The following is a 27,635-nucleotide window of genomic DNA, read 5'->3' on the forward strand; positions in this document are numbered from 1 at the left end:
ATTCACATTTTCAACCGGTTCGTGTTAACGAACTGTAGTAATGAGCGACCCGGCTCAATAGTAACCGAAACTCTAAAAAATAGAATTTTGATACCAATAGTTGCATCAAAAGAATCGAATTTTAATGCTGATTTTAAATATATAAGTTTCATCAAGATCAGTTACACATTAAGCCTTAAGCTACACATTAAGCCTTAATTAACTTTAAAACTTAGAGCTTTTACTTTGGACGTACGATATTCAATCCCAAGCCGATAAGTCTTTGTTTTCGGCATGTTTTGATCCATACAAACTACTTGCAGTCAACTTTGACGCAGCCGAATTTTCAATATGATTTCTAATTTTTCTTACAGCAAATACTCTTAACCTAACCGCTAGATTAAATTAAATAAAAAACTAGTTTTTTTAACTGGAAGTAAGGAGCGATATTAAAACTTAAAACAAACAGAAATAACTCTGTATATAAAAGGGGCTTTTCCTCCTCAACGACCCGCTCTTTACGCTAAAGGTTGACTCTTTCTCTTAACTCTATTTTTAAAACAGTAAGAAACTTTAGCGTAAAGAGCAGGGCGTTGAGGAGGAAAAGCCCCTTTCATATACGGAGTAATTTCTGTTCGTTTTAAGTTTTAATGTCGCTCCTTACTTTCAGTTAAAAAAAACTATTTTTTTTATTCAATTTCTGGACGCTTTTGAATTAATGCATGTTTTGATCTTGGCTCTCCACACATAAATAATTAAAACAAAATTTGCACATTAGTTAATTGCAATTAACTGGAAGATTTTGAGAAAAAATGAGCGAGGGAGGAGGCCTAGTAGCTCTCCAATTTTTTGATTACTTAAAAAGTAACTAGAACTTTTAATTTCTTACAAACGTTTTCATTGGTAAAAATTATACGTAACTTACGAATTAACTTGCGTAACAAACTTCTATATTCGTATGTTTTTATTGCGTAAATGAGGGGGTTCAACCCTCTTTGATACTTTGCTCTTTACGCTAAAGCTTAAATTTTGTTCCAATTCCTTAACAATGACCTCTGAATCAAAAAGGCCGTAGAATAAATAGTTGAAATTACCAAAAATACTTTAGCGTAAAGAGTGAGGTATAAAGAGGAAGTAAATCCATCATATGCGTAATAATTTTTGTTCATTTTAAGTTTTAATGCTGCTCCTTACTTTCAGTAGAAAATAGTTTTCACATTTGTTTTTTCATTGTTTTTTTTTCAAATGATTCTAGAAAATCCTGCACCCCCTTCATTGAAATTCCCTTCCCCCATGAGAAGTTTCTCCATGGAAACATCCTCCAACGTAACCTCCCCACTCCTCAACTCTCCCCCCTAAACCAAAATAATCCCCCCGAAAACGTCTGTACATTTCCTAGTAACCATTACTATATGTAAACACAGGTCACAGTTTGTAACTTGCAGCCACTCCCACGGAGACTGTAGGGGAGTAAGTCGTCCCTAAAGACATAGTTCTGAACATCAGAAATTTATAACTACATTTTAGTTATTTTTGAAAATTTGTGCTTATGTATGGCAAACAAACCTCTTCAGGATTTGGGAATGCCTTCACCTAATCGTGACGCTCCTGTTTCGACATGTGTAGAATTGGATCGTGAACAAAGTTACAACACGAGTGATCTATTTTCGTATGTACAAAATAATATTTCTAAGTTAACGTCGCAGCAAAAAGACATTTATGATAAGATAATGCATTATGTCGATAACAACGTTGGAGAAATCTTCTTTTTGGACGCGCCAGGAGGTACCTGTAAAACGTCTGTGATGAAATTGATTCTGGCATCAATTTGATCAAAAAATGACATAGCGTTGGCAATTACGTCGTCCGGAATAGCCGCAACTAGGTGTTGGGGTTGCGCGAAGCGCAAAGAATCTTTAACATAATATTATTTTCCGTTATGAAGCGATTTTTAATTTTGTAAGAATCATTGTAGTATTGGCAATATGACATCATTTTTTGGTATAGACGTCATAGCAGAACAAATATCATGATGTCATTGTAACGATAAAAAGAAATTTCCTCAGAAAACTCTAGTTAGTTGAAAAATAGCGTTTATACATATCATCAATGGATAATTTGAGTCTTGAAGGTTTGTGGAATCTCAATTGTCAAGAAAGTCAATTGTCAGAGGCATATGTGAAGAAGCTTACAAAGAAGATATCCTTACTGGAACAGAAAATATCCATACTGGAATCTCAAATCCGTCAAAACAAGACCTTAAGGAAGAAACAAATTGACTTTTTGGGCTCAGAACTGTCTTGTAGCATCTGCCTCGAGGTGTTAATTAAACCAGTTAGACTGCCGTGTCTACATCCTTTCTGCCAAACCTGCATCCTTCAAAATAAAAAAAGGGGTTGCCCCCTGTGCAGGGCTAAGTACACATCAGTTGGCCGTCTAGATACTGTTTTGTCATGCTGCATTGAAAATCTTATTGAATGTTCTTATACTCGGAATGAAAAGACCGAAAGAGCTAAACTTGTAGCTGCACGTGAAAACTCGGCAAAAGGGGTGGAACATATTGAAAGTTAGGAATAAAGGGATATTTATCTGAAATGGATATTTATATCCCTTCTATGACCCCTAGAAGGGGTCCTTCTGTAGAAACAGATGATTTTACTTCTATGATTAATTTGAATTTATCTGAAATGGATATCTATATTGATCCTTCTGAAGAAACAAATGATTCTTCAACAGATGATTTTGAGTTTGGCTTTGACAGTGATTGACGTTACTAGGAAAAAAGAATGAGCATCCTTTGAAAACCCTGGATTGATGAGAAAGTTGTTGAAGCTATAAATGCTCGTAACGCTTGCTTCTTCAAAAGCGTAAATGACTCATATGAAGAAGGTAAACATGAATATATTCATCAACAAAATTTAGTGAATAAGTTAAGACGTTCTAAAAAAGGAAATATTACATTTAAAAATATAATGAACAAAAAGGGAAAATGCAAGGTACTTGGCAGACCATTAACGGCGTGATTAAAGGCAAAGGTAAACAAGATGGCCTCATAAATGCTATCACTGTTATTTAAAGGAAGAATAAAAATTATTTTTTGAATAAATTGTAATTTTATCCCTTTTTTAAGATGAGAGATGGATGTTTGGAGATTGCATAGTGTATCGTCTGTTTTTTTGCGTATTTCTTTGATTTTGAATGAATATCATTTATATGTTTTTGTTTTGCTGCTGAACAGGGGTATTTTAGGTCCCTAAATTGAGCAACAGATTGTTGATTGTAAGTACAATTTTAGTAGTTGTTTTTGGATGAAATAAACACATACCTACCTACCTACCTAAGAATTGACAGTGACTTTGACCGATTATTCGACTTTGACCAATTATTCGACAACGCCATTACTGCTTCAGTGGCGTTTAGTTTTTTTAACTAAAAAACAGACTAATTTCACGCCAAAAACAAATAACTGGAATAAAGATGGTCTAATTTGGAGGGCTCAGCATTTAAGTGGGCAAAGTTTAATTTTGACCAGAAAAGTGAGGTAATATTCACTCAATTTTTATCCTTTTTCTCAACTATTAGGGGAAATTTATCTTATTTCGTAGTAGAAACTATACGTAGCAAGTCAAACTCTCAATTATAATTCAAATTTGAATCACCTATCTGGAGGTCTGTTCCAAAACTCAATTATCATCAATTATGTGTTATTATTTTTCACGCAAGATAACAGATGGCACAACTTTTAAATAGTTTGTGTTACTGTAAGTGCAGAATCAACAACAGTTGTAGCCTCTTTTATAAATTACTAGCTGTTGGGGTGTCGCTTTGTGCCACCCCAACACCTAGTTGGTGGGGGCGCTTTGCGCCCCCCGAAGCCCCCCCCGCGCGCGTAAATCGCTACGTGACATATTAGTTACGTGCCATTTTAGATGTGTCCCTGTGCCCCACCTCTGAATATAGATAGATATACATATATTTTTAACTACGTAAAACTTGCGAATATACAACATTCTTTGCTGTCCCATTGTCTGTCCATATAAATAGATTGTCAGGTTTACCAACTCTTGAACATACAACATAATAATTGTCCATGGGAAAACAATCCGTATTCAGATATATACCGCATTTTTCTAACGATTTCCCTTGAGCTTTGTTGATGGTGATTGCTAATCGAACATTCTTTGTGTCCCCGTCGTCATTTATATATCCCCCTGTGCCCCCGACATCCCCGTTGTAGTTGTGTCCCTGTGTCCTGATCGTCATTTATATTCCCCCTGTCCTGGTGTCCCGGTCATCATTTGTGTCCCGGTGTGCCGGTCTGTAATTTCTTTTTGAATGTCCCGGTCGTCATTTATATTCCCTGTGTCCCGGTCGTCATTTGTCGTAATGAAGTTAGTTGTCGTCATTTTTGCTATGACGGTGACGTCATTAAAGATATTTAATCATGAAGTTAGTTGTCGTCATTTTTGCTATGACGGTGACGTCATTAAAGATATTTAAGACATATATGTTCACGTAGAAATCTATTAATGTTTAAGTTTAAAATGACTGATGCTTACAATGGCAAAAGCCGATGAAGATGCTCAAAGAGTCTATGCAAAAAAACTTGCTGCTGATAGAGAAGGTCAGAAAAGAAAGCGTGCCGAGGAATCAAAAGAACAGCAAGGAAACAGGCTTAAGGCTGATAGAAAAAAGAAAGAACAGAAAGCGTGCCGAGGAACTACCAGAGCAACAAGAAATTAGACTTGCTGCTAAAAGAGAAAGTGAAAAAAGAAGGCGTGCCGAGGAATCACAAGAACAGCAAGAAATCAGGCTTGCTGCTGATAGAGAAAGTAAGAAAAGAAAGCGTGCCGAGGAATCACAAGAACAGCAAGAAATCAGGCTTGCTGCTGATAGAGAAAGTAAGAAAAGAAAGCGTGCCGAGGAATCAGAGCAACCTGAAAGTTATCGCCTGGCATTCAGGTACAGCCCAGTCGATGATTATAGATTGAGTAGATGTGTTCAAATCGGGACAATGTCTAAAATTTGTCCCTATTGCAAGGCCTTGAAATTCAATGGTGAAACAATGGGAATGTGTTGCGCCTCAGGAAAAGTTAAACTTCCTCTATTGGCTGCACCACCAGAGCCATTGAAGACTTTCCTTACTGGAACTACGTCAGAATCTAAGCGTTTTTTGTCAAAAATCAGGAAATACAACTCATGTTTCCAAATGACGTCGTTTGGAGCCCAAATCGAAAATCCAGATCAATTTATGTCTACTTTCAAAGTAAAAGGGCAAATTTATCATAGAGCAGGGTCCCTTCTACCATTCTCAGGCGAGAATCATAAATTTTTACAATTGTACTTCATCAGTGATAGAAATTCTGAATTAAATGCACGTTGATAAATTTCTCCCAACGTTGAAAGGACAATCGTTTCCCAATTGCAACATCTTTTCCACGAAAATAATAATTTAGTGCGTCTGTTCAAAACAACCATCGATTTGATGCCTACTGATACGCATAAAATTGTTATTTCCGCTGACAAAACGCCTCCTGGCCAACATGTGCGTAGATACAATGCTCCAACTATCGACGAAGTGGCAATCGTTATGGTCGGTGATCAGTTTTTACCTCGAGATATTATTCTTCATAAGCGAAACGCTCAGTTGTTAAGAATTGCTGAAACTCATCGATGCTACGATGCCCTACAACATCCTATCATTTTTTGGGATGGAGCCGACGGCTATCACTTTAATATTAAATTGATGAATCCAGCCACTAACAAAGAAATGAATAAGAAATGCAGTTCAATGCATTATAATTCCTATAGACTAATGATTCGGCAGGATGAAGAAAATTATATTTTAAAATGCCGTGAATTGTTTCACCAATTTGTCGTTGATATGTATGCTAAAATTGAATCAGAACGTTTGCTATATATCCGCCTGAATCAGACCAAGCTCCGCTCTGAACAAAACATTCATTTGCGAGATGCAGTTGTAAATGACGGTAATACCACAAACGTTGGAAGATTAACAATTTTACCTTCGTCATATGCTGGCAGTCCCCGTCATATGCATGAATATGCTCAAGATGCTATTGCGTATGTTCGTCTCTATGGTCGTCCAGATCTATTTATTATATTTACATGTAATCAATCTTGGGACGAGATACAGCTGCTTTTATTTCAAAGACAATCGGCGGTTAATAGATTTGACATTACGGCCGTGTCTTCCGGCAAAACTTCAAATCACTGATAAACTGCATAGTAAAACTTGAAGTGTTTGGGTCAGTGCGATGCTGGATGTACTCAGTGGAATGGCAAAAACGAGGTTTGCCACACGCACATATACTAATCTGGCTACATAAAAAAATTACTTCGAACGAAATTGATGATGTGATTTCCGCTGAAATACCTGATGAAAATGTCGATAAGGGGTTACATGATATTGTTGTAAAAAATAGGATACATGGACCTTGCGGTGCACTGAACGAAAATTCACCATGCATGGCCAAAGGAAGGTGCACAAAGCAATATCCTCGACTTTTAGTATCCAACACAATTACTGGCAATGATGTTTACCCAAAATATAGAAGAAGATCTACTGAAGATGGCGGTAAAACAGCAATGATAAAGAAGCGTAACGGTACCACCATCGAAGTAGATAACCAGTGGGTTGTTCCATATTCCCCATTATTATCAAAAACATTTAATACACACATAAACGTTGAATACTGTAACTCCGTAAAGGCAATCAAATACATATGTAAATACGTCAACAAAGGCAGTGACATGGCAGTTTTTGGCTTGCAGCCCGAAATCAAAGATTTCGACGAAATCGTACAATATGAGGCTGTAAGATACATAAGCAGTAATGAAGCTGTTTGGCGAATTCTTTCATTTCCGATACATGAACGTAGTCCAGCTGTTGTTCACTTAGCGGTACATTTACGGAATGGTCAACGTGTTTATTTCACGGAAACCAACGTGCAACAAAGAGCCCTGAATCCACTGTATACAACATTAACTGCTTTTTTTTTCGCTTTGCAAAAATGATTCTTTTGCAAAAAAACTGCTGTATACTGAAGTGCCTTCGTATTACACGTGGAATACTAAAAATAAAGTATTTGAACGTCGAAAACAGGGTAAGTCAGTCGACGGCCAACCTACCATCTTCAAAGATACCACGAGAGGAAGACTCTACACCGTTCACCCCTATCAACATGAATGCTTCTTTCTACGCCTGCTTTTGGTGAATGTACCCGGTCCGACATCCTTTCAGTATTTGAGAACTGTAAACGGTACTATACATGACACTTACCGTAGTGCATGCCAAGCTCTGAATTTATTGGAGAATGACCAACACTGGGATAACTGCATCAATGACGCGTGCGAAACGTCAACCCCAAGTCAAATTCGTGCATTGTTTGGCATCATTTTAACAACTTGCTCTCCATCAGCTCCTACAGAGTTATGGGAAAAATATAAGTCAAAAATGTCCGAAGATATACTCCATCGAAAACAGTTAGAGACGTCAGATATGACTTTTGATTTAATTCCCGATTCGATTAGCATTTGCAATCACCATTAACAAAGCTCAAGGTCAATCATTAGAAAAATTTGGTATAGATCTTAATACTGATTGTTTTTCCCATGGACAATTGTAAGTTGCATGTTCCAGGGTCGGCAAAACCTGACAATCTATTCATATGCAGCGACAATTGGACAGCGAATAATGTTGTATATTCGCATGTTTTACGCAGTTAATTTTTATTGTATCTATCTATCTATCTATCTATATAAAAACGAGTTGTGTGTATGCATGTTTGTTTGTTTGTAAAAAGAGCGTTTGCATATGACGTCATTATTAGTACATACGGCTTTGTATATGCAAAGACACTGGGAAAGCCAATAATGTTGTATATTCGCAATTTTTACGTAGTTTAACTCCTGCAGACGAAATGAATGCTTGCCTGAAAAATTCTAATTTATGGGCACACGTAAAAATATTAAAATTAACTACAAATATGCGTGTCCGATTGCAAAACGATGACTCTGGTCAAAAATTTTCAGATCAATTGCTGGCAATTGGAAACGAAAAGCTCCCAGTAGACTCAATTTCAGGACGTATACAACTACCTGCTGATTTCTGTAATTTAGTGACGTCCAAAAATGAATTGATTGAAAAAGTATTTCCGAATATTCTAAAAAATTATAAAAATAATAAATGGCTAAGTGAAAGAGCGATTCTCGCAACCAAAAATATAGACGTCCACGAAATCAACAATATTGTTTTGACCAAGATTCGAGACCAGGCAGTCCTTAACAAGTCAGTCGACACAGTTTTGGAACCAAATGAAGCGGTTAATTATCCATCTGAATTTTTAAATTCCATAGATCCTTCAGGGTTTCCACCACACGTGCTACAACTAGAAATAGGCGTACCAATAATACTTTTAAGAAATATCAACCCACCAAAGCTTTGCAATGGTACGCGACTTGCCGTAAAAAAACAACAATGGAAAACCTAAAAGAGGCCACAATCTTGACAGGGCCTTTTGAGGGTGAGGCTGTTCTTATTCCTCGCATTCCCATGATTCCAACGGATCTGCCTTTTCAATTTAAAAGATTACAATTCCCAATTCGATTAGCATTTGCAATCACCATTACCAAAGCTCAAGGTCAATCATTAGAAAAATGTGGTATAGATCTTAGTACTGATTGTTTTTCCCATGGGCAATTGCACGTTGCATGTTCAAGGGTCGGTCAACCTGACAATCTATTTATATGCAGCGACAATTGGAAAGCGAAGAATGTTGTATATTCGCAAGTTTTACGCAGTTAATTTGTATTCTATCTATCTATCTATCTATCTATATAAAAACGAGTTGTGTATATACATGTTTGTTTGTTTGTAAAAAGAGCGTTTGCATATGGCGTCATTAGTAGTACATACGGCTTTGTATATGCACAGACAATGGGAAAGCCAAGAATGTTGTATATTCGCAATTTGTACGTAGTTTGAAACACATATATAAATTTATCTATATTCACAGGTGGGACACAGGGACACAACTACAATGGCGCGTAACGACACGCGCGCGGGGGGGCTTGGAGGAGCGCGAAGCGCCCCACCAACTAGGTGTTGGGATGGCGCTTTGCGCCACCCCAACAGCTAGTATATGTATATATAGTATATGTATATACAACAGCTAGTATATATATATATAACAGCTAGTATATATATATATATATATATATATATATATATATATATATATATATATATATATATATATATATATATATATATATATATATATATATATATATATATATATATATATATATATATATATATATATATATATATATATATATATATATATATATATATATATATATATATATATATATATATATACTAGCTGTTGGGGTGGCGCTTCGCGCCACCCCAACACCTAGTTGGTGGGGCGCTTCGCACCCCCCAAGCCCCCCCGCGCGCGTAAGTCGTTACGCGCCATATTAGTTACGCGCCATTGTAGCTGTGTCCCTGTGTCCCACCTGTGAATAGAGATAGATATAAATATATATTTTTAACTACGTAAAACATTTGAATATACAACATTCTTTGCTGTCCCATTGTCTGTGCACATAAATAGCATTTATATTCCTTGTGTCCCGGTCGTCATTTGTGTCCTGGTGTCCCAGTTTGTATTTTCTCTTTGAGTGTCCCGGTCGTCATTTATATTCCCTGTGTCCCAGTGTCCCGGTCGTCATTTGTGTCCCGGTGTCCCGGTCTGTAATTTCTATTCAAACAATAACTGTGTCTCAGTCGTCAATTATATATCCCGCCTGTGCCCCCGGCGTCCCCGTTGTAGTTGTGTCCCTGCGTCCCGGTCGTCATTTATATTCCCGGTCGTGATTTGTGTCTGGGTGTCCCAGTCTGTAATTTTTCTTTGAGTTTCCTGGTCGTCATTTATATTCCCTCTGTGTCGGTCTTCATTTGTGTCCCGGTCTGTAATTTATCTTTGAGTGTTTTTTCTTTTTATTTTTTTTAGTTTTTTACATTTTTTCAGTTTTTTTGTCTTCTTTATTTTTCAGCGTCACTATGAAGTACATATCGCCGAACATTTGTTTTTTAACTTAAATCTGGTAGGCATTGATGACCTTATCCAAGTCAAAATCCCAAACCCAATCATCATCGCTATCATTTTCAGTTTTGATATGTTTTGACTCTCCCTTTCCAGGTGGATTTTCATCTAACTACGCGGTTTTGCGTTCTTTAGCCGTAAGCCTATTTTCTTGCTGTTCTTGTGATTCCTCGGCACGCTTTCTTTTCTTACTTTCTCTATCAGCAGCAAGTTTTTTAGCATAGACTCTTTGAGCAGCTTTCTCGGCTGTTGCCATTGTAGGTTCTTCAGTCATTTTACAATTAAACATTTTTCCGTGAACGCATGTCTTAAATACCATTAATGACGTCACCGTCATAGCAAAAATGACGACATCTAACTTCATGACGTCAGTCGACACAGAAACATGACGTCACCTGACAGACAGACACACAACTTATTTTGAAATATATAGATATAGATATATATATATAAGCCCCCCCCGCGAGCGTAAGTTGTTACGCGCCATATTAGTTACGTGCCATTGTAGTTGTGTCCCTGTGTCCCATTACAGGTTTACCGACTCTTGAACATGCAACATATAATTGTCCATGGGAACAACAATCCGTATTCAGATCTATACCTCATTATTCTAATGATTGCACTTGAGTTTTGATTGCACTTGAGTTTTTAGTTTTTTTTTAGTTTTTGGTTTGTTTTGTAGTTTTTCCCTTTTTTTTAGTTATTTTTATTAGTTTTTAGTATTTTTTTCTTTTTTAGGTTTTAGTTTTTTACCTTTTTTTTACTTTTTTTAGCTTTTTTATTTTTTTTGTTTTTTTTGTAGTTTTTGTAAGGTTTGAACCTGGAACCTCTCGAACCTAGAACCTGGAACATACCACGTTACCAACTCAGCTACATCAGCTTGTATACTTTCGTTTTTGAATTGGTATATGATGAAATAATTCAGACGTCATATGCGGACAGACAGACAGACATAACCCACAAACAACTTATTTATATATATATATATATATATATATATATATATATATATATATATATATATATATATATATATATATATATATATATATATATATATATATATATATATATATATATATATATATATATATATATATATATATATATATATATATATATATATATATATATATATATATGTGTGTGTCCTGGTGTCCCAGTTTGTATTTTCTCTTTGAGTGTCCCGGTCGTCATTTATATTCCCTGTGTCCCAGTGTCCCGGTCGTCATTTGTGTCCCGGTGTCCCGGTCTGTAATTTCTATTCAAACAATCCCTGTGTCTCAGTCGTCAATTATATATCCCGCCTGTGCCCCCGGCGTCCCCGTTGTAGTTGTGTCCCTGCGTCCCGGTCGTCATTTATATTCCCGGTCGTGATTTGTGTCCGGGTGTCCCAGTGTGTAATTTTTCTTTGAGGTCCCTGGTCGTCATTTATATTCCCTCTGTGTCGGTCGTCATTTGTATCCCGGTCTGTAATTTATCTTTGAGTGTTTTTTCTTTTTAGTTTTTTTTAGTTTTTTACATTTTTTCAGTTTTTTCTTCTTCTTTATTTTTCAGCGTCACTATGAAGTACATATCGCCGAACCTTTGTTTTTTTAACTTAAATCTGGTAGGCATTGATGACCTTATCCAAGTCAAAATCCCAAACCCAATCATCATCGCTATCATTTTCAGTTTTGATATGTTTTGACTCTCGCTTTCCAGGTGGATTTTCATCTAACTGCGCGGTTTTGCGTTCTTTAGCCGCAAGCCTGTTTTCTTGCTGTTCTTGTGATTCCTCGGCACGCTTTCTTTTCTTACTTTCTTTATCAGCAGCAAGTTTTTTAGCATAGACTCTTTGAGCAGCTTCCTCGGCTGTTGCCATTGTAGGTTCTTCAGTCATTTTACAATTAAACATTTTTCCGTGAACGCATGTCTTAAATACCATTAATGACGTCACCGTCATAACAAGAATGACGACAACTAACTTCATGACGTCATTCGACACAGAAAAATGACGTCACCTGACACACAGACTTAAGCTTAACACCTCTTCGACGATAAAAATCCAACAGTTTATAAAAAAAATCGATTGATGACAGGCTTGTTATTGACGAATTTTTGTTATAAGGCGACACAAAGCCCGACATTGGCTCGTGGCCTCCGGTCTTCTAACTACTATGTCTTCATTTCTTTCTTTGAATGAAAAGAGTGAAAGAGTGAAGAGTTCATTTCTTTGAATGAAACCGGTCTTCAGAAGTTTGATGATGTTCATTCCAACCTCTTGGGACAGTAATATTATTGGCAGCTGCAAACCTATAGGTGAACTTGCGAGCTTCTACAACTGTGATTCCATCGTTCATTCTGGAACAAGTTTTGAAATATTCTACTAGCTCTCTTTCCGACTCGGGAGCAAATATTTGTCTCGAATTATAATTTTTGTTTGTAAAAACAAATTGACGGCGATCACTTTGAGAATCATTATTTGGTGGTGGGGTTTAAAAATATTATTCTGCTTTCGCTATTCTTTTCTTTGATCTATAAACATAGTTATATAAAGTTGACTTCTTAACGCCAAATTTTTCCGCAGCTTTTTGCACAGAAATGTTGTCAAGGATCACAGCTTTGGCTGCCCTTTTGATCGCAGCTTTGGTTGCATGGAACATGCAACGTTCCATGTTGGGTGCAATTGGTTTCTTACGTCTGTAATGTCTTGCATTTCAGCATCTGAACATAGATGGACATAGGGGAAAAATAGACAGCTTGGCCAACTGACAATAATTTAGTTACTACAAATAGATAAATAACATAAGATTGATAAGGTAAGACTATCGACTCTATTATTTTTTTTTTTAAGTTGCAATTCACATTTTCAACCAGTTCGTGGTAACGAACTGTAAGTAAGGAGCGACCCAGCTCAATAGTAACCGAAACTAAAAAAAATTAGAATTTTGATACCAATAGTTACATCAAAAGAATCGAATTTTAATGCTGATTTTAAATATATAAGTTTCATCAAGATCAGTTACACATTAAGCCTTAAGCTACACGTTAAGCCTTAATTAACTTTAAAACTTACAGTTTTTACTTTGGACGTACGATATTCGATCCCAAGCCGATAAGTCTTTGTTTTCGGCATGTTTTGATCCATAAATACTACTTGCAGTCAACTTTGACGCAGCCGAATTTTCAATATGATTTCTAATTTTTCTTACAGCAAATAGTCTTAACCTAACCGCTAGATTAAACTAAATAAAAAACTAGTTTTTTTAACTGAAAGTAAGGAGCGATATTAAAACTTAAAACAAACAGAAATAACTCCGTATATAAAATGGGCTTCTCCTCCTCAACGACCCGCTCTTTACGCTAAAGGTTGACTCTTTCTCTTAACTCTATTTTGAAAACAGTAAGAAACTTTAGCCGTTGCGGAGGAAAAGCCCCTTTACTATACGAAGTAATTTCTTTTTCGTTTTAAGTTTTAACGTCGCTCCTTACTTTCAGTTAAAAAAAAACTAGTTTTTTTTATTCAATTTCTGGACACTTTTGAATTAATGCATGTTTTGATCTTGGCTCTCCACACATAAGTAATTAAAACGAAATTTGCATATTAGTTAATTGCAATTAAATGGAAGATTTTGAGCAAAAATGAGCGAGGGAGGAGGCCTAGTTGCTCTCCAATTTTTTGATTACTTAAAAAGCAACTAGAACTTTTAATTTCTTACAAACGTTTTCATTGGTAAAAATTATACGTAACTTACGAATTAACTTGCGTAACAAACTTCTATATTCGTGTGTTTTTATTGCGTATATGAGGGGGCTCGACCCTCTTCGATACTTCGCTCTTTACACTAAAGCTTAAATTTTGTTCCAATTCCTTAACAATGACCTCTGAATCAAAAAGGCCGTAGAATAAATAGTTGAAATTACCAAAAATACTTTAGCGTAAAGAGTGAGGTATAAAGAAGAAGTAAATCCATCATATGCGTAATAATTTTTGTTCGTTTTAAGTTTTAATGCTGCTCCTTACTTTCAGTAGAAAATACTTTTCACATTTGTTTTTTCATTGTTTTTTTCAAATGATTCTAGAAAATCCTGCGCCCCCTTCATTGAAATTCCCTTCCCCCATGAGAAGTTTCTCCATGGATATATCCTCCCACGTAACCTCCCCCCCGTCAACTCTCCCCCCTAAAGAAAAAAAATCCCCCTGAAAACGTCTGTACATTTCCTAGTAACCATTACTATGTGTAAACACAGGTCACAGTTTGTAACTTGCAGCCACTCCCACGGAGACTGCGTGGGAGTAAGTCGTCCCTAAAGACATAGTTCTGAACATCAGAAATTTATAACTACATTTTAGTTATTATTGAAAATTTGTGCTTATGTATGGCAAACAAACCTCTTCAGGATTTGGGAATGCCTTAACCTAATCGTGACGCTGCTGTTTTGACATGTGTAGAATTGGATCGTGAACAAAGTTACAACACGAGTGATCTATTCTCGTATGTACAAAATAATATTTCTAAGTTAACGTCGCAGCAAAATGACATTTATGATAAGATAATGCATTGTGTCGATCACAACGTTGGAGAAATCTTCTTTTTGAACGCGCCAGGAGGTACCTGTAAAACGTCTGTGATAAAATTGATTCTGGCATCAATTTGATCAAAAAATGACATAGGGTTGGCAACTACGTCGTCCGGAATATCCGCAACGTTGCTGCCTGGTGGAAGAACTGCTCATTCCGCCTTGAAATTGCCTCTGAATTTGCATTCTACAGAAACTCCCACGTGCAATATTTCCAAATCATCTGGGAGGGTAAAGTATTGCAGCAATGCAAACTTATTATTTGGGACGAGTGCACAATGGCACACAAAAAATAAGCACATTAATATTGCTTGCTAGAGATTTCAGGCAAACATTACCTATAATACCTAGATCAACCCCTGCAGACGAAATGAATGTTTGCCTGAAAAATTCTAATTTATGGGCACACGTAGACATTAAAATTAACTATAAATATGCGTGTCCGATTGCAAAACGATTACTCTGGTGAAATATTTTCAGATCAATTCCTGGCAATTGGAAACGCAAAGCTCCCAGAAGACTCAATTTCAGGATGTATACAACTGCCTGCTGAATTCTGTAATTTAGTGACGTCCAAAAATGAATTGGTTGAAAATGTATTTCCGAATATTCTAACCAATTATAAAAATCATAAGTGGCTAAGTGAACGAGCGATTCTGGCAGCCAAGAATAAAGACGTCCACGAAATCAACAATATTATTTTAGCCAAGATTCCAGACTAGGCAGTCATTTAGCTTCGCAATGGCACGCGACTTGCCGTAAAAAAAAAACAATGGAAAACGTAATAGAGGCAACAATCTTGACAGGGCCTTTTGAGGGTGAGGCTGTTCTTATTCCTCATATTCCCATGATTCCAACGGATCTGCCTTTTCAATTCAAAAGATTGCAATTCCTAATTCCATTAGCATTTGCAATCAGAAAAAACTTAATAAAAAACTAAAAAAGAAAAAAACAGAAAAAAAAACTAAAAACCTAAGTTAGGTACAAAAAAAACTAAAAATAAAACTAAAAGAAAAAAGAAAGACAACTAAAAAAAAGAAAAAACAAAAGAAGTAAAAAAACTAAGAAAGAAAAAACTAAAAAAGAAAAAAACCAAAAAAAAACTAAAAAAGAAAAAAAGAGACAAAACTAAAAAAAGAAAAAAACAAAAAAAGAACTATACATGACGTCTTATTCAATATGACATAAAAAAAAACTAAAAAAAAAACTAAAAAAGAAAAAAATGAAAAAAAATATAAAAATCTATAAATGAAGTCATGGTCGTCATCACGACTTCAGAGAGAAATTACCAAAAGAAAGAGCAAAAGCTTGACATAAGCATTTAAACTGGCAAAAATACACACATTTAGTCAAGACACTATCTGTTGTATTCATTAGCTATATTAATATTATATTCGTTTTAAGTTCCTTTACGAAATGTCGTGTTTTCTAAATCTCAAGTTACTGTATTGGCCCAATCAATATTTGTTCTACATAGTGTCGATTGAGTCAAACATTTATGCACGACGGTTGAGTCATAAACAGCAATAGAGGAAACTTCTTATAGCAAATCTGCCTTTTGCAAAAATATCTATTTAAAAAAATAAATATAAAATAGTGTCTTCAGAGTTTGGGTGTATTTAAAGAAATCAGTGTGAATTCTGACATTTGTATTTTTTAGTTGAGTATTGCAGCTGCTAATAAAGTGTCATTGTTAAATCAGCTATGTTCAGGAGGATGTCTGGTGATGAAAGCCGGCGAAAGCAAGCGAAAGTTTTCGAAGCTGTGGCTGAAGGCTTAAAGTCTGTTTACAAGCAAAAGATCCTTCCATTGGAAAAGCAGTATTTTTTCCATGAATTCCATTCCCCTGCCTTAGATGATACATATTTTGATGCAAAGCCCATGATTTTGTTAGTCGGTCAATATTCCACTGGGAAAACGACTTTTATTAGATATCTTCTTGAGAAAGATTTCCCTGGAATAAGAATTGGTCCAGAACCCACAACTGACAGATTTATTGTAGTCATGCACGGGGAGAACGAAAATATAATCCCTGGAAATGCCCTAGTTGTTGACCCAAAGAAACAATTCAAGCGACTTTCAAAGTTTGGAAATGCCTTTCTCAACAGATTTCAGTGTTCTTGTGTGAATTCACCTATTTTAAAAGACTTCACAATAGTAGATACGCCGGGTATACTTTCTGGTGAAAAGCAGAGGGTTGATCGTGGCTATGAATTTACTGGTGTTCTGGAATGGTTTGCAGAACGGGTAGACAGAATTATTTTGTTATTTGATGCACACAAATTGGACATTTCTGATGAGTTTCAACAATCCATAGAAGCTTTGAAGGGCCATGATGACAAAATTAGGATTGTTTTAAATAAAGCTGATATGGTTGATCATCAGCAGCTGATGAGGGTGTATGGAGCACTTTTGTGGTCGCTTGGGAAAGTTTTTGCTACACCAGAAGTATCAAGGGTATATATTGGATCTTTTTGGGATCAACCCCTTAGATATGATTCGAACAGAAGATTGTTTGAAGCTGAAGAACAGGATTTATTTGCCGATCTCCAGTCCCTTCCCCGAAATGCGGCTCTTAGAAAATTGAATGACCTCATTAAACGTGCACGACTTGCCAAGGTTCATGCTTACATCATAAGTGAGCTACGAAAAAATTTTCCGACAATGTTTGGTAAAGATTCAAAAAAGAAAGAGCTGATCAAAAACATCGACCAGGTTTATGATAAAATTCGAAGGGAGCACAATATATCCATTGGTGATTTTCCTGACAAGAAGCGAATGCAAGAAATGCTTGCTAAACATGATTTCACTAAATTCCCGAGTTTAAAGCCCAAGCTACTTGGAGCCATAGATCGTATGCTGTCAGAAGACATTGCCAGGCTAATGCAAATGATCCCTGTGTAAAGTGTGACGTCTGTGAAGGGTGGTGCATTTGACGGCATTGAGGAAAAACAGACTCCATTTGGTTTAAAGAAAGGAGAGGGTGTTGACGCTGGAGCTGGAGAAATTGATTGGATTGTTTCCAGAGAACGGAATAAGTGGAACAAGATGTTTGAAGATCTTGGACCAACTGATGGGAAAATATCTGGGTCAGCGGCTAAACCCGAGATGATGAAATTCAAATTGACTAATAAAGTTCTGCGCAAGATTTGGAATTTAGCTGACGTTGATCATGACGAAATGTTGGATTCCGATGAGTTTGCACTATTCATGCATTTAATCAATGTGAAGTTAGATGGACATGATTTGCCTAAAAAATTACCAGGTCACTTAGTGCCTCCCTCTAAACGAGGGTTCTAAGTGGTTGTAAACTTTTATAGTTATGTGTTTTCCCAGGATGACGGGGGGAGAAAATTTTTTAGTTTTGTCCTATTTCTTCTCTTTAAACTTCTGCTGTTGAAAATTTACGTAAATTCAAAAGTGACTTTTGTTTAAGCTCTTTATGCCATCTTTATGTACAACCATCTTTTTCATTTGCTTTAAGTGTTTTCGTTTTCGGAGTAATCAATACCTATATATTTTTTATTCCTTTTTCCTCAAAGTATTTTTTGCCTTTTCATTTTTCTTTCGATTTACAAACTTACTAGGAATTGTGTGGTAGCACCTCGTTCCTGATATTTTTGTTTGGCGATATTTATTATGATTATTTTTGTTGTTGCTAGTGGGGAGAGCCAATCCTCTTTAAATGCACCGGAAGATATACCCGTAACACATTTCGCTACAATATGTGAATGCCTGAGTAACACAAATCCAAGGATCAAATATATTAATTTGCGCCGGTAATCTCAAAGGTAGTGTATTGTTTAACCATAAATGGGAAGTTTGTGATACACCCGCAACACGCTTCGTTGCAAAGTATGAATGCTTGAGGATCAAATTTATGAATGTGGGCCGGTAATATCAATAAGCAAAAGATATGTAAATTCAGCAAAATAAGTACATATATATATATATATATATATATATATATATATATATATATATATATATATATATATATATATATATATATATATATATATATATATATGTCTGTGTATATAAACTGATTGTCAGGTTTACCGACTCTTGAACAAGCAACATATAATTGTCCATGGGAAAAACAATCCGTATTCAGATCTATACCTCATTATTATAATGATTGCCCTTGAGCTTTGTTGATTGTGATTGAAAATCGAACATTCCCTGTGTCCCCGTTGTCATTTAAATACCCCCCTGTGCCCCCGGCGTCCCCGTTACAGTTGTGTCCCTGTCGTCATTTATATTCCCCGTATCCCGGTCGTCATTTGTGTCCCGGTGTCCCAGTCTGTAATTTCTCTTTGAGTGTCCTGGTCGTCATTTATATTCCCTGTGTCCCGGTCGTCATTTGTGTCCCGGTGTTTCGGTCTGTAATTTCTCTTCGAACATTCCCTGTGTCCCGGTCGTCATTTATATATCCCCCCTGTTCCCCCGGTGTCCCCGTTGTAGTTGTGTCCCTGTGTCCCGGTCGTCATTTATGTTCCCTGTGTCCCGGTGTCCCAGTCTGTAATTTCTCTTTGAGTGTCCCGGTCGTCATTTGTATTCCCTGTGTCCCGGTGTCCAGGTCGTCATTTGTGTCCCGGTGTCCCGTTCTGTAATTTCATCAGTTGAAAAACATGACGTCAGTCGACAAACAACTTCATGACGACATACAGCTCAATCCTTAGAATGACGTCAGTCGACAAACATGACATCAGTCGACACACAAACATGACGTCAGTCGACAGACACACAAACAAACAACTTTTTTTATATATCTACTAGCTGTTGGGGTGGCGCTTCGAGCCACCCCAACACCTAGTTGGTCGGGGTGCTCCGTGCCCGCCCAAGCTCCCCCGCGCGCGTAAGTCGTTACGCGCCATATTAGTTACGCGCCATTGTAGTTGTGTCCCTGTGTCCCACCTGTGAATAGAGATAGATATATATATATATGTTTTTAAATATGTAAAACATGCGAATATACAACATTTTTCGCTGTCCCATTGTCTGTGCATATAAATAGATTGTCAGGTTTACTAACTCTTGAACATGCAACATATAATTGTCCATGGGAAAAAGAATCCGTATTTAGATCTATACCTCATTATTCTAATGATGTGTCCCTGTGTCCCCGTCGTCATTTATATTCCCTGTGTCCCGGTCGTCATTTGTGTCCCGGTGTCCCAGTTTGTAATTTCTCTTTGAGTGTCCCAGTCGTCATTTATATTCCCTGTGTCTCGGTGTCCCGGTCGTCATTTGTGTCCTGGTGTCCCGGTCCGTAATTTCTATTCGAACAATCCCTGTGTCCCGGTCGTCATTTATATATCCCCCCTGTGCCCCCAGCGTCCCTGTTGTAGTTGTGTCCCTCTGTCCTGGTCGTCATTTATATTCCCTGTGTCCCGGTCGTGATTTGTGTCCCGGTGTCCCAGTCTGTAATTTCTCTTTGAGGTTCCTGGTCTTCATTTATATTCCCTGTGTCCCGGTGTCCCGGTCGTCATTTGTGTCCCGGTCTGTCATTTCATCAGTTGACAAACATGACGTCAGTCGACAAACAACTTCATGGCGCGTACAGCTCCATCCTTATAATGACGTCAGTCGACAAACATGACGTCAGTCGACACACAAACATGACGTAACTCGACAGACATAACACACAGACAACTTATTTTTATATGTATATACTAGCTGTAGGAGTGGCGCTTCGCGCCACCCCAACATCTAGTTGATGGGGGCGTTTCACCCCCCCCCCCCCCCCCAAGCCCCCCAGCGTGCGTAAGTCGTTACGCGCCATATTAGTTACGCGCCATTGTAGTTGTGTCCCTGTGTCCCACCTGTGAATATATATATATATATATATATATATATATATATATATATATATATATATATATATATATCTATATATATAAAAATAAGTTGTCTGTCTGTCTGTGGATCAGGTGAAGTCATGTTTCGGCTGACGTCATGAAATTAGTTGCCGTCATTTTTGCTTTGAAGGTGACGTCATTCAAGTTATATAAGACATATGTTCGCGTAGAAATCTATTAATGTTTAAGTTTACAATGACTGATGAAGATGCTCAAAGAGTCTATGCCAAAAAACTTGCTGCTGATAGAGAAAGTCAGAAAAGAAAGCGTGCCGAGGAACTACCAGAGCAACGCGAAAGCAGACTTGCTGCTAAAAGAGAAAGTGAAAAAAGAAGGCGTGCCGAGGAATCAAAAGACCAGCAGGGAAACAGGCTTGAGGCTGATAGAGAAAGAAAGAACAGAAAGCATGCCGAGGAACTACCAGAGCAAAGCAGAAGCAGACTTGCTGCTAAAAGAGAAAGTGAAAAAAGAAGGCGTGCCGAGGAATCAAAAGACCAGCAGGGAAACAGGCTTGAGGCTGATAGAGAAAGAAAGAACAGAAAGCATGCCGAGGAACTACCAGAGCAACGCAGAAGCAGACTTGCTGCTAAAAGAGAATGTGAAAAAAGAAGGCGTGCCGAGGAATCACAAGAACAGCAAGAAATCAGGCTTGCTGCTGATAGAGAAAGTAAGAAAAGAAAGCGTGCCGAGGAATTACAAGAACAGCAAGAAATCAGGCTTGCTGCTGATAGAGAAAGTAAGAAAAGAAAGCGTGCCGAGGAATCAGAGCAATCTGAAAGTTACCGCCTGGCATTCAGGTACAACCCAGTCGATGATTATAGCTTGAGTAGATGTGTTCAAATCGGGACAATGTCTAAAATTTGTCCCTATTGCAAGGCCTTGAACTTCAATGGTGAAACAATGGGAATGTGTTGCGCCTCAGGAAAAGTTAAACTTCCTCTATTGGCTGCACCACCAGAGCCATTGAAGACTTTCCTTACTGGAACTACGTCAGAATCTAAGCGTTTTTTGTCAAAAATCAGACAATACAACTCATGTTTCCAAATGACGTCGTTTGGAGCCCAAATCGAAAATCCAGATCAATTTATGTCTACTTTCAAAGTAAAAGGGCAAATTTATCATAAAGCAGGGTCCCTTCTACCATTCTCAGGTGAGAATCATAAATTTTTACAATTGTACTTCATCAGTGATAGAAATTCTGAATTGAATGCACGTTGCGAAATTTCTCCCAACGTTGAAAGGACAATCGTTTCCCAATTGCAACATCTTTTCCACGAAAATAATAATTTAGTGCGTCTGTTCAAAACAGCCATCGATTTGATGCCTACTGATACTCATAAAATTGTTATTTCCGCTGACAAAACGCCTCCTGGCCAACATGTGCGTAGATACAATGCTCCGACTATCGACGAAGTGGCAATCGTTATGGTCGGTGATCAGTTTTTACCTCGAGATATTATTCTACATAAGCGAAACGCTCAGTTGTTAAGAATTGCTGAAACTCATCGATGCTACGATGCCCTACAATATCCTATCATTTTTTGGGATGGAGCCGACGGCTATCACTTTAATATTAAATTGATGAATCCAGCCACTAACAAAGAAATGAATAAGAAATGCAGTGCAATGCATTATTATTCCTATAGACTAATGATTCGGCAGGATGAAGAAAATTATATTTTAAAATGCCGTGAATTGTTTCACCAATTTGTCGTGGATATGTATGCTAAAATTGAATCAGAACGTTTGCTATATATCCGCCTGAATCAGACCAAGCTCCGCTCTGAACAATACATTCATTTGCGAGATGCAGTTATAAATGACGACTTGCCGTAAAAAAAAAACAATGGAAAACCTAATAGATGCCACAATCTTGACAGGGCCTTATGAGGGTGAGGCTGTTCTTATTCATCGCATTCCCATGATTCCAACGGATCTGCTTTTTCAATTTAAAAGATTGCAATTCCCAATTCGATTAGCATTTGCAACCACCATCAACAAAGCTCAAGGGCAATCACTAGAAAAATGCGGTATAGATCTTAATACAGATTGCTTTACCAATGTACAATTGTATGTTGCATCTTTGAGGGTCGGTAAACCTTACAATCTATTTATACGCACAGACAATGGGACAGCGAAGACTGTTGTATATTCACAAGTTTTACGTAGTTAATTTGTATTGTATCTATCTATCTATCTATCTATATAAAAACGAGTTGTGTGTATGCATGTTTGTTTGTTTGTAAAAAGAACGTTTGCATATGACGTCATTATTAGTACATACGGCTTTGTATATGGACAGACAATGGGAAAGCCAAGAATGTTGTATATTCGCAATTTTTACGTTGTTTGAAACACATATATAAATCTATCTATATTCACAGGTGGGACACAGGGACACAACTACAATGGCGCGTAACTAATATGGCGCGTAACGACTTACGCGCGCGGGGGGGCTTGGGGGGGCGCGAAGCGCCCCACCAACTAGGTGTTGGGGTGGCGCGAAGCGCCATATATATATATACTAGCTGTTGGGGTGGCGCTTCGCGCCACCCCAACACCTAGTTGGTGGGGGCGCTTCGCGCCCCCCCCCCCAAGCCCCCCCCGCGCGCGTAAGTCGTTACGCGCCATAATAGTTACGCGCCATTGTAGTTGTGTCCCTATGTCCCACCTGTGAATATAGATAGATATATATATATATACTAGCTGTTGGGGTGGCGCTTCGCGCCACCCCAACACCTAGTTGGTGGGGGCGCTTCGTGGCCCCCCAAGCCCCCCCCGCGCGCGTAAGTCGTTACGCGCCATAATAGTTACGCGCCATTGTAGTTGTGTCCCTATGTCCCACCTGTGAATATAGATATATATATATATATATATATATATATATATATATATATATATATATATATATATATATATATATATATATATATATATATATATATATATATATATATATATATATATATATATATGGTTTTAACTACGTAAAACTTGCGAATATACAACATTCTTTGCTGTCCCATTGTCTTTGCATATAAATAGATTGTCAGGTTTACCGACTCTTGAACATGCAACATATAATGGTCCATGGGAAAACAATCTGTATTCAGATCTATACCTCATGATTCTAATGATTGCCCTTGAGCTTTGTTGATGGTGATTGCTAATCGACCATTCCCTGTCCCGGTGTCCCGGTCGTCATTTACATCCCCCTGTTTCCCCCGGTGTCCCCGTTGTAGTTGTGTCCCTGTGTCCCGGTCGTCATTTATATTCCCTGTGTCCCGGTCGTCATTTGTATCCCGGTGTCCCGGTCTGTATATACATTCGTTTTTTAGTTTTGTTTTTCTCCTTTATTTTTTTCCTTTTTTTTTCTTTTTTAGCTTATTTAGATTTTTAGATTTTTTAGTTTTTTTTATTAGTTTTTGGTTTTTTTTTCTTTTTAGTTTTTTTGTCCCGGTCGTCATTTATATCCCCCTGTTTCTCCCGGTGTCCCCGTTGTAGTTGTGTCCCTGTGTCCCGGTCGTCATTTATATTCCCTGTGTCCCGGTCGTCATTTGTATCCCGGTGTACCGGTCTGTATATACATTCGTTTTTTAGTTTTGTTTTTCTCCTTTATTTTTTTCCTTTTTTTTTCTTTTTTAGTTTATTTAGATTTTTAGATTTTTTAGTTTTTTTATTAGTTTTAGTTTTTTTTTCTTTTTAGTTTTTTTGTAGTTTTTACCTTCTTTTTAGTTTTGTTAATTTTTTTTTTTACTTATGTCCTGGTCGTCATTTATACTCCCTGTGTCCCGGTGCTTTGTTGATTGCTAATCGAACATTCCTTTTGTCCTGGTCGCTTTCTCTTTGAGTGTCGTCATTTATTTTTTTCTTTTTTAGTTCTTTTAGTTTTTACCTTTTTTAGTTTTTTTTAGTTTTTTAGATGAAAATTTTTTTTAGTTTTTTCCTTTTTTTCTTTTTAGTTTTTTATTGGTTTTTACCTTTATGTTAGCTTATTTTTCAGTTTTTTCCTTTTTTTTTAGTTTTTTTTTATTTTTTATTTTTTTTAGTTTTTTACCTTTTTTTAGTTTTTTTAGTTTTTTTAGTTTTTTAGCTTTTTTACTTTTTTTATTAGTTTTTAGTTTTTTTGTAGTTTTTGCCTTTTTTTAGTTTTTTCAGTTTTTTTTTTAGTTTTTTATTGGTTTTTACCTATATTTTAGCTTATTTTTCAGTATTTTCCTTATTTTAGGTTTTTTTAGTTTTTAGTTTTTTACCTTTTTTTAGTTTTTTTAGTTTTTTTAGTTTTTTAGCTTTTTTATTTTTTTTATTAGTTTTTAGTTTTTTTTGTAGTTTTTGCCTTTTTTTTAGTTTTTTTAGTTTTTTAGCTTTTTTATTAGTTTTTAGTTTTTTTTGTAGTTTTTGCCTTTTTTTAGTTTTTTTAGTTTTTTAGCTTTTTTATTTTTTTTATTAGTTTTTAGTTTTTTTTGCCTTTTTTTAGTTTTTTCAGTTTTGACGTCACCTGATCCAGTTTTTTCAGGTGACGTCACCTGATCCACGATCCACAGATCCACAGACAACTTATTTTTATATATATAGATAGTTTTTTTTTTAGTTTTTTAGATGAAATTTTTTTTAGTTTTTTCCTTTTTTTCTTTTTAGTTTTTTATTGGTTTTTACCTTTATTTTAGCTTATTTTTCGGTTTTTTCCTTTTTTTTAGTTTTTTTTAATTTTTTATTTTTTTTAGTTTTTTACCTTTTTTTAGTTTTTTTAGTTTTTTTAGTTTTTTAGCTTTTTTACTTTTTTTTATTAGTTTTTAGTTTTTTTTGTAGTTTTTGCCTTTTTTTAGTTTTTTCAGTTTTCAGTTTTGTCACCTGATCCAGTTTTTTCAGGTGACGTCACCTGATCCAGTTAAAACCATATATATATGGTTTTAACTACGTAAAACTTGCGAATATACAACATTCTTTGCTGTCCCATTGTCTTTGCAAATAAATAGATTGTCAGGTTTACCGACTCTTGAACATGCAACATATAATGGTCCATGGGAAAACAATCTGTATTCAGATCTATACCTCATGATTCTATTGATTGCCCTTGAGCTTTGTTGATGGTGATTGCTTTTTTATTAGTTTTTAGTTTTTTTTGTAGTTTTTGCCTTTTTTTAGTTTTTTTCTTTTTAGTTTTTTTGTAGTTTTTACCTTCTTTTTAGTTTTGTTAGTTTTTTTTTTACTTATGTCCTGGTCGTCATTTATACTCCCTGTGTCCCGGTGCTTTGTTGATTGCTAATCGAACATTCCTTTTGTCCTGGTCGCTTTCTCTTTGAGTGTCGTCATTTATTTTTTTCTTTTTTAGTTCTTTTAGTTTTTACCTTTTTTAATTTTTTTTTTAGTTTTTTAGATGAAAATTTTTTTAGTTTTTTCTTTTTTTCTTTTTAGTTTTTTATTGGTTTTTACCTTTATTTTAGCTTATTTTTCAGTTTTTTACCTTTTTTTAGTTTTTTACCTTTTTTTAGTTTTTTTTAGTTTTTTTAGTTTTTTAGCTTTTTTACTTTTTTTATTAGTTTTTATTTTTTTTGTAGTTTTTGCCTTTTTTTAGTTTTTTCAGTTTTTTTTTTAGTTTTTTATTGGTTTTTACCTTTATTTTAGCTTATTTTTCAGTTTTTCCCTTTTTTTAGTTTTTTTTAGTTTTTTTAGTTTTTTAGCTTTTTTATTTTTTTTAGTTTTTAGTTTTTTTTGTAGTTTTTGCCTTTTTTTAGTTTTTTTTAGTTTTTTAGCTTTTTTATTAGTTTTTAGTTTTTTTGTAGTTTTTGCCTTTTTTTAGTTTTTTTAGTTTTTTAGCTTTTTTATTTTTTTTATTAGTTTTTAGTTTTTTTTGTAGTTTTTGCCTTTTTTTAGTTTTTTCAGTTTTCAGTTTTGTCACCTGATCCAGTTTTTTCAGGTGACGTCACCTGATCCACAGATCCACACACAGACAACTTATTTTTATATATATAGATATATATATATATATATATACTAGCTGTTGGGCTTGGGGGGGGGGCGCTTAGCGCCCCCCCCAAGCCCCCCCGCGCGCGTCAGTCGTTACGCGCCATATTAGTTACGCGCCATTGTAGTTGTGTCCCTATGTCCCACCTGTGAATATAGATATATATATATATCTATATATATAAAAATAAGTTGTCTGTCTGTCTGTGGATGGATCAGGTGACGTCACCTGAAAAAACTGGATCAGGTGACGTCAAAACTGAAAAAACTAAAAAAAGGCAAAAACTACAAAAAAAACTAAAAACTAATAAAAAAAATAAAAAAGCTAAAAAACTAAAAAAACTAATAAAAGGCAAAAACTACAAAAAAAACTAAAAACTAATAAAAAAGCTAAAAAACTAAAAAAACTAAAAAAAGGCAAAAACTACAAAAAAAACTAATAAAAAAATAAAAAAGCTAAAAAACTAAAAAAACTAAAAAAACTAAAAAAAGGTAAAAAACTAAAAAAACTAAAAACTAAAAAAAACTAAAAAAAAGGAAAAAACTGAAAAATAAGCTAAAATAAAGGTAAAAACCAATAAAAAACTAAAAAAAAACTTAAAAAACTAAAAAAAGGCAAAAACTACAAAAAAAACTAAAAACTAATAAAAAAAAGTAAAAAAGCTAAAAAACTAAAAAAAACTAAAAAAACTAAAAAAAGGTAAAAAACTAAAAAAAATAAAAATAAAATAAAACTAAAAGAACTAAAAAAGAAAAAAATAAATGACGACACTCAAAGAGAAAGCGACCAGGACAAAAGGAATGTTCGATTAGCAATCAACAAAGCACCGGGACACAGGGAGTATAAATGACGACCAGGACATAAGTACAACTACAAAAAAAAACTAAAAACTAATAAAAAAAATAAAAAAGCTAAAAAACTAAAAAAACTAAAAAAAGGTAAAAAACTAAAAAAACTAAAAACTAAAAAAAAACTAAAAAAAAGGAAAAAACTGAAAAATAAGCTAAAATAAAGGTAAAAACCAATAAAAAACCAAAAAAAACTGAAAAAACTAAAAAAAGGTAAAAACCAATAAAAAACTAAAAAGAAAAAATGCAAAAAACTAAAAAAAAATTCATCTAAAAAACT

The 27,635-nt window shown here is 35.6% G+C and overlaps 1 pseudogene; it reads left to right on the top strand.

Moving 5' to 3' along the window:
- The first annotated feature begins 16,108 nt into the window (after positions 1–16,108).
- Positions 16,109–18,624, top strand: LOC136035263 (EH domain-containing protein 1-like; annotated as a pseudogene).
- Positions 18,625–27,635: the final 9,011 nt, after the last annotated feature.

The sequence above is a fragment of the Artemia franciscana genome, chromosome 14 (assembly GCF_032884065.1).
Source record: "Artemia franciscana chromosome 14, ASM3288406v1, whole genome shotgun sequence".
Classification (NCBI taxonomy): Eukaryota; Metazoa; Arthropoda; class Branchiopoda; order Anostraca; family Artemiidae; genus Artemia; species Artemia franciscana.